The sequence below is a fragment of the Ornithorhynchus anatinus genome, chromosome 3 (genome assembly GCF_004115215.2).
Source record: "Ornithorhynchus anatinus isolate Pmale09 chromosome 3, mOrnAna1.pri.v4, whole genome shotgun sequence".
Classification (NCBI taxonomy): Eukaryota; Metazoa; Chordata; class Mammalia; order Monotremata; family Ornithorhynchidae; genus Ornithorhynchus; species Ornithorhynchus anatinus.
The window spans coordinates 103,890,253-103,898,535 of NC_041730.1; positions in this window are offsets into that span (position 1 = coordinate 103,890,253).

Here is an 8,283-nt window from a genome sequence, read left to right on the forward strand (position 1 = left end):
ATTATTATTATTTAAAGTGAGGCTGAGAGAAAGAGAGACTCACTAGCTTATATAACCACTGTGCTTGGTATACCTCTCTAAGTCCAGGGTTGTACAGACCAGAGTCAAACAGGGGGCTGAAGATTAATCAATGAATTGGTTCAGGGAAGACTTGCAATCCAGAAAATAATTGCAGACCTTTGTGTCTCCCCTCTGGATTCTGAGCTGGGTGGCCACTCAAAATCATAATTTATAATCAGAATGGAAAGGTTCAAGCTGGAGTAATTGAACCCGATGGTAAATCATTGTCCAGCTCTAGGCCATGATTGGTGGTTTTCAGTGTCAGGATGATGTCAGGATTGTGTTTGCTCAGGGATCTGCAACTGATAGGAAGGGCTAAATTACAAACTATAAAATTCCTGAACAGATTTTCATTAAGAGAAATATCAATTTCTCCAGCTGTTTTAGTGACTTAAAGAATGAACATCATGGTTCTTGCATGTCCTTGTAGAAGGAACATGGGGCTGGGATTCCAGAGGCCAGGGCTCTCACCTGGCTCTCCCACTTGCTTGTGGTGTGGACTTGGGCAAGTCACTTTGTCTCCTGGACTTCAGTTTCCTCATCTGTAAAATGGGTATTCATTCATTCATTCATTCATTCAATAGTATTTATTGAGCGCTTACTATGTGCAGAGCACTGTACTAAGTGCTTTGAATGTACAATTTGGCAACAGATAGAGACAATCCCTGCCCAATGATGGGCTCACAGTCTAAACAGGGGAGACAGACAGCAAAGCAAAGCCGAACAAAACAAAAACAAGACAACATCATCAAGATAAATATAATCAAGGAGTTATACACCTTATTAACAAAATAGAGTTATAAATAATATATACAAATGAGCACAGGGCAGAGGGGAGGGGAAAGGGGAAGAGCAGAGGGGGCGGATGCGGGGAGGGGAGGAGGAGCAGATGGAAAAGGGGGGCTCAGTCTGGGAAGGCCTCCTGGAAGAGGTGAGCTCCCAGTAGGGCTTTGAAGAGGGGAAGAGAGTTAGTTTGGCAGATGTGAGGAAGGAGGGTATTCCAGGACAGCGGTTGACGGCGGGATAGGCGTGAATGGGGGTCAGTGAGGAGGTGAGCGGCATAGGAGTGGAGTGTACGGGGTGGGCAGTAGAAAGAGAGAAGGGAGATGAGGTAGGAGGGGGCAAGGTGATGGAAAACTTTGAAGTCAAGAGTGAGGAGTTTTTGTTTCATGTGAAGGTTGATAGGCAAATGCCTGTTCTCCTTCTCTCTCTCTCTTTTTTAATATGGTATCTGTTAAGTTTATACTCTGTACGAGGCACTGTACTAAGCTCTGGGATAGATACAAGTTAAACAGTTTGGACACAGACCTTGTCCCACATGGGGATCACAGTTTTATTCTCCATTTTTAGCTGAGGTAACTGTGGCACAGATAAGTTGTGACAGCTCCTCCTTTTTATATTGTGAGCCCTGGGTGGGACAGGAACTGTGTGTGATCTAATTATCTTGTATCTACCTCAGCTCTTTACACACAGCAAGAGCTTATTATCTATATTATCATAGTCATCATCATCATTATCATCATCATCTTCATTATTTTATGCATCTCTATTGGATTGTTTGAAGGTGACACCTCTGTTAACAAGTTCTCTGCTAGTAATCCAGGTCACAGAACAATGAGAGGTACTCGTTCTATATCTTTCTGCTCCTCAAAACCCTCTACTGGCTCCCCTTGTGGCTTTGCAACTAGCAAAATCTTACAGTTGGTTTCAAGGCTCCCTAGAAATCCTCCCTGCCTCACATATCTGCTCTCTCTACCTGTTTTACCCCAGCTAGTTTTCTCCATTACTACTAAGCTAACCTTCTAACTATACCTTGCTCTGGACTTTCCCACTTTAATCCCTTTGCTCATGCTATTCTACTGGCTTTGAACCCCCTCCCCAATCAAATCCAAGACCATAGCCCTCTGCACAATCAAAGGCTTGTATGTAAGTCTCTTCCTTCTCCTCCTCCTTTACTCCTCATTCTCTTCTTTTATCACTCCTCCTTCCATTATCACTCCTCCTTCCATCATCACTCCTCCTTCCTCCTTGCTCCTTCTTCCCCTTTACTCCTCCTCCTCCTTCTCTTGCCCCTCCTTTTCCTCCTCCATGCCTTCCCCAATCATTTCCTAGAATCCCAAGTCATATAAACACATCAGCCATCTCTATTATGTATATTATGCACTCATCCTGATATACATTTACATCCTCATCCTCAGGATATATATATATTTACACACACACACACACACACACATATACATATATGTGTTTATTCAAATCTACATTCAATCATTCCTTTTGATTACTCTAGAAATATTTGATTACTCTAAAAGGTATGTCTGCCTCCCCCATTAGAAAGTAAGCTCCTTGTGAGAAGAGAATGTCTCACTATTTGTTTGGCACTTCCCAAGTGCTTAGAATAGTGCACTGAATCCCAGTGGGTGCTTAATAAATACTATTACTACTGCAGAGAAGTTATCTTATTTTTATCTCCCACTCCTATCAGGACTACTTTCAGTACAAAAGGCAGAGTAGAAATAGCAGTTAAATTCACAATTCCATTAGCCTCCAGGGAAGTCTTTTTCCTTTGGCCCTTGAAATTGGTATTGCTTTGTCATACAAATATAAATGAGGATTAAAATTAGCCATATCTCTAAGGAAGATATGGAATTAAAAACTAGATCCTGGATCCAATTCAGAGCTTTAGATAATCCCCAGTAGTCTTGGTCGAACCAATTCCTGGGAGTCAGAAGGACCTGAGTTCTAGACCTGGCTCCACCACTTCCCTGCTGTCTGACATTGGGCAAGTCACTTAAATTCTCTGGGCCTCAGTTACCTCATCTGTAAAATGGGGATTAAAACTGTGAGCCCCACATGGGACAAGGACTATGTCCAACCTGATCATCTTGTATCTACTCTAAACTTAAAACAGTGCCTGGCACATAGGGCTTAACAAATACCAAAAAAAAGATTGGGATTTAATTAGTAACCTAAATGGGATAAGATGACAATGGAGAATAGAGAAGAACAGGTTTGCAGGTAATGTTTACAGTCACTGAGGTTTGAGAGTGTTTACACCATCTTGCTCCCTTTGCTCTCCCCCACCCCAGCCCCACAGCACTTATGTATATATCGATAATCTTACTTATTGTATTATCGTCTGTCTCCTGGCTTCTAGACTGTAAGGTCCTTATGGGCGGAGAATGTCACTGTTTATTGTTGTATTGTACTTGGCCAAGCACTTAGTAAATTGCTCTGCATACAATAAGCACTTAATAAATATGATTGAATGAGTGAATTCATTAATAAAAGATTAAGCTTGTATTAATAAACCATGTGCTAGGCTTGGGGAACAGGCAAGAAAGACGATTTAGTCAGATAAACCCAAATTAGGATAATAATCAAATAAGTCTTTGTCTTCTTTTTATCCCAGGCATATTCCCAGATAAATACCTCATGAAGATTGCTTCCAGCTGGATTTCAGGGAGAGGAGACATGCTAAGTTGTATAGGTAAGAAGAAAGGCAGCTTGGGACGGAGTAAATGTTGGTGAGAATGGAAATTATTTGCCATGGGACTTCTTTATGTCTTACTGATGGTTTATGGTGGATAGGGGTTTACATTCCAGAAAACCCAAGTATCCTTCTCCTTCTTGATCATGTATTTCCCATGGGTCTTCTTTCTGGTTTACTGATGGTTTAATGGTGGTTAGGGGTTTGCATGCCAGGAAACCCAAGTATCCTTCTCCTTCTTGATCATGTATTTCCCACTCTAGGGAGATATAAAATAATACTAGCTATGCCAGGAAGCCATGCTTTAATTTCTTTCCCTGCTAATTGGGGTAAATCCACCTACCTCAGCCCATTTTACATGTGCTTTGAGGAGTGAGCCCTAATATGCCCTCCAGAGCTAGTAAAGGACCACTGGGAAATGAAAGTGTCTGGGGGCAAGGGAAGCGACAAGCGATATCAGACTCAAAGGAATCTTCTCACTGTGCCTCATTCTCGCTTGTTCCGCCTTTGACCCCTGACCCATGTCCTACCTCTGGCCTGGAATGCCCTCCCTCCTCAAATCCGCCAAACTAGCACACTCCCCCCTTTTAAAGCCCTACTGAAAGCTCACCTTCTCCAGGAGGCCCAGATTAAGCCCTCCTTTTCCTCTGCTTCCTCTCCCCTCCCTATCGCCCCCACTCATTCCCTCTGCTCTACCCCTTCCCCACCCCACAGCACTTGTGTGTATACGTACACAATTTATTTTATTAATGATGTGTATATATCTATAATTCTATTTAGTTATATTGATGCTATTGATGCCTGTTTACTTGTTTTGTTCTCCGTCTCCCCCTTCTAGACTGCTAGCCCATTGTGCACAGAGACTGTCTCTATTTGTTGCTGAATTGTACTTTCCAAGTGCTTAATACAGTGCTCTGCACACAGTAAGTGCTCAATAAATATGATTGAAAGAATGAATAGACAATAATGTTGGTATTTGTTAAGCATTTACTATGTGCAGAGCACTGTTCTAAGCACTGGGGTAGATACAGGGTAATCGGGTTGTCCCACGTGAGGCTCACAGTTAATCCCTATTTTACAGATGAGTTAACTGAGGCCCAGAGAAGTTAAGTGACTTGCCCACAGTCACACAGCTGACAAGTGGCAGAGCTGGGATTCGAACCCATAACCTCTGACTCCCAAGCCCGGGCTCTTTCCACTGAGTCACGCTGTTTCTCTAGACAAAAGACCTTCTGAGGAAAAGATTTCTCCACCACCAACAGAAGGCTGGAGTAGTTTGGTTACTTGGTGAAGCTTGTTTCCAGAATAGGGATTGGAAACCAAAATGGAAATTAGACATAGCCTAAAAGAAATTGAAAGGAAGAGTTTTATGAACTTTTGCCTGTTCCCCAAATGGGTTGCTCTTTCCATTCTCACCTGGCTGCCTCTTTCCAACTCCTGCTATCCTGCACACAGCAGTGAGAGGCAGAGATTGTTACTTTGTGTGGAATCTGTGCTATCCATCATGGATTTTTTTATAGTATTTGTTAAGCACTCACTGTGTATCAGGCCCTATACTAAGTGATATAAGCTAATCAGGTAAGGCACAGTCCACGCCCCACATGGGGCTTACAATTGAATTTCCCATTCTACAGATGAAGGAACTGAGTCACAGAGAAGTTAAGTGAGTTGCCCAATATCACCACAGCAGACAAGTGGTGGAGCTGGGATTAGAACCCAGGTCCTTCTGACTCCCAGGCCCTTGTTCTATCCACTAGGCCATGCTGCTTCTCTTAGGCCCTGCTTTCTAGAGTGAGGAGTTCATCTCTGCCACAGAAGACCTAGTTGCCTGGACCATTTTTCTGAAATAATAATAATAATAATGGTATTTGTTATGGTATTTGTATTTATTATGTGCCAAGCACTGTTCTAAGCTCTGGGGTAGATACATGGTAATCAGGTTGTCCCATATGGGGCTCACAGTCTTAATCCCCATTTTACAGATGAGGTAACTGAGGCATAGAGAAGTTAAGCTGCTTGCCCAAGGTCACACAGCAGGCAAGTTATGGAGCCGGCATTAGAACCTACGTCTTCTGACTCTCAAGCCCGTGCTCTTTCCACTGAGCCACGCTGCTTCTAAAGAATCATTCTGTGCACATCTTCCCCTTCCTCAAGCATCTAAGGCACTTCATCAGCTATCCCCCTACTATCTAACTTCATTCCTCCCCCACTACACTCACCATGCTCACTTTGCTCCTCTAATATCAGCCTACTTACTGTGTATCAATCTCATCTTTCTCGTCAACAACCCCTTGCCCGTGATCTCCCTTCTACCTGGAATTCACCGCCTCCTCACCCCAACACCCATATCTGACAAGCTACCACTTTTCCCATTTTCTAAATTTCATCTCCTCAAGGAAGCTTTCCTTACCAACCTCGCATCTCTCCCTCCACCTTGCTTTCCTCCCTAAAACATCACCTGTGCACTTATTCTTATCCCCAACGCACTCACCCCAATCCACAACTCTCATGTACATGCCCTTATAATCACACAGCTGGCGAGTAGCAGACATAGGATTATTATTAGGTACCATGCCCCTATAACACTTACTGATCAATTGTATTTCAATCAATCATATTTATTGAGGACTTACTGGGGGCAGGGCACTATACTAAGTGCTTGGGAAAGTAAAATATAACAAAGTTGGTAAACTCTTTCCCTGTCCACATTGAGCTTACAGTCTAGAGCGGGGTACAGACATTAATATAAATAAATTAATTAAAGATATATTCATAAGTGCTGCAAGACTGAGGGAGGGGTAATAAAGGGTTCAAATCCAAGTGCAAGGGTGATGCAGGAGGGAGTGGGAGAAGATGAAATGAGTGTTTAGTCGGGGAAAGCCTCTTGGAGGAGATCAGTCCATCAGTCGTATTTATTGAGTGCATACTCTATACTTAGCACTGTGCTAAGCACTTGGGAGAGGACACTACAACAGAATTGGTAAATGCATTCCCTGTCCACAATGAGTTTACAATCTTGTACTTTTAATAAGGCTTTGAAAGTGGGGAGAGTGATTGTCTGTTGGATATGAAGAGGGAGGGCATTTCAGTTTATAGGCAGGATATGTGCAAGAAGTCAGCAGCGAGATAGATGAGATAGAGGTACATTGAGAAGGTTGGCATTAAAAGAGTGAAGTTTGAGGGTTGAGTTGCCCTTGGAAATCAGGGAGGTAAGGTAGGAGGGGGAAAATTGATTGAGTACTTTAAAGCCAGTGGTAAGGAGTTTCTGTTTGATGTGGAGATTCTGTTAGATGGGCAACCATTAGTTCTTGAGGAGTGGAGAAACATGGACTGAATATTTTTGTAGAAAAATGATCCTGGCAGCAGAGTGAAGTATGGACTGGAGTGGGGAGAGATAGGAGGCAGTGTGGTCAGCAAAGAGACTGAGGCAGTAATCAATGCAGGATAGGATTCAACCCTCATATTCAACCCACTCCATGTCCAGTCCATCACTAAGGTTGGTCCCACCTTCACAACATCGCTAAAATCCAGCCATTCCTTGCCATCCAAACTACTATTACATTAATACACTCACCCATCTTACCTTACTTGGATTACTGCATCAGCCTTCTTGCTGACCTCCCAACCTCCTGTCTCTCCCCACTACAGTCCATACTTCACTCTGCTGCCCAAATCATTTTTTTACAAAAACGTTCAGGACATGTTTCCCCACTTCTCTAAAACATCGAGTGGTTGCCCATCCACCTCCGCATCAAACAAAAACTCCTCACCATTGGCTTTAAAGCAATCAATCTCCTTGCCCCTCCTACCATACGTCGCTACTCTGTGACTACAACTGAGTCCGCACACTTCATTCCTCTAATGCCAACCTTCTCACTTTATCTCTGTCTTGTCTATCTCACTGCCGACCTCTTGTACACATCCTGCCTAAGACCTGGAATGCCCTCTGTCTTCATATCCAACAGACACTCTCCCCACTTTCAAAGCCTTATTAAAAGTACAAGACTGTAAACTCATTGTGGACAGGGAACTTACCTTGATCTCATCTATCTCGCTGCAGACCCCTCGCCCAAGTCCTGCCTCTGGCCTGGAATGCCCTCCCTCCTCAAATCCAACTCTTCCTCTCTTCAAAGCCTTATTGAAGGCACATCTCTTTCAAGAGATGTGAAAAGAGTTGAGAAGCAGCATGGCTCAGTGGAAAGAGCATGGGCTTAGGAGTCAGAGGTCATGAGTTCTAATCCCGGTCCACCACTTGTCAGCTGTGTGACTTTGGGCAAGTCACTTAACTTCTCGGTGCCTCAGTTACCTCATCTGTAAAATGGGGATTAAGACTGCGAGCCTCATGTGGGACAACCTGATTACCTTGTATCTACTCCAGCGTTTAGAACAGTGGTTGGCACATAGTAAGCACTTAATAAATACCAACATTATTATTATTATTATTATGAGGTCTTCCCTGACTGTGTCCCCCTTTCCTCTTCAGTCACATCCTTCTGACTCACTGACTTGCTCCCTTTGTCCATCTTCCCTCCAGCCCCACAGCCCTTATGTGCATATCTGTAATTTATTTATGTATATTAATGTCTGTTTCCTCCTCTAGACTGGAAGCTTATTGTGGGCAGGGAATGTGTCAGTTTATTGTTATATTGTACTCTCCCAAGTACTTAGTACAGTACTCTGCATGTAGTAAATAGTACTATTGAAGGAATGAATAAATGAATAAGTGCTTA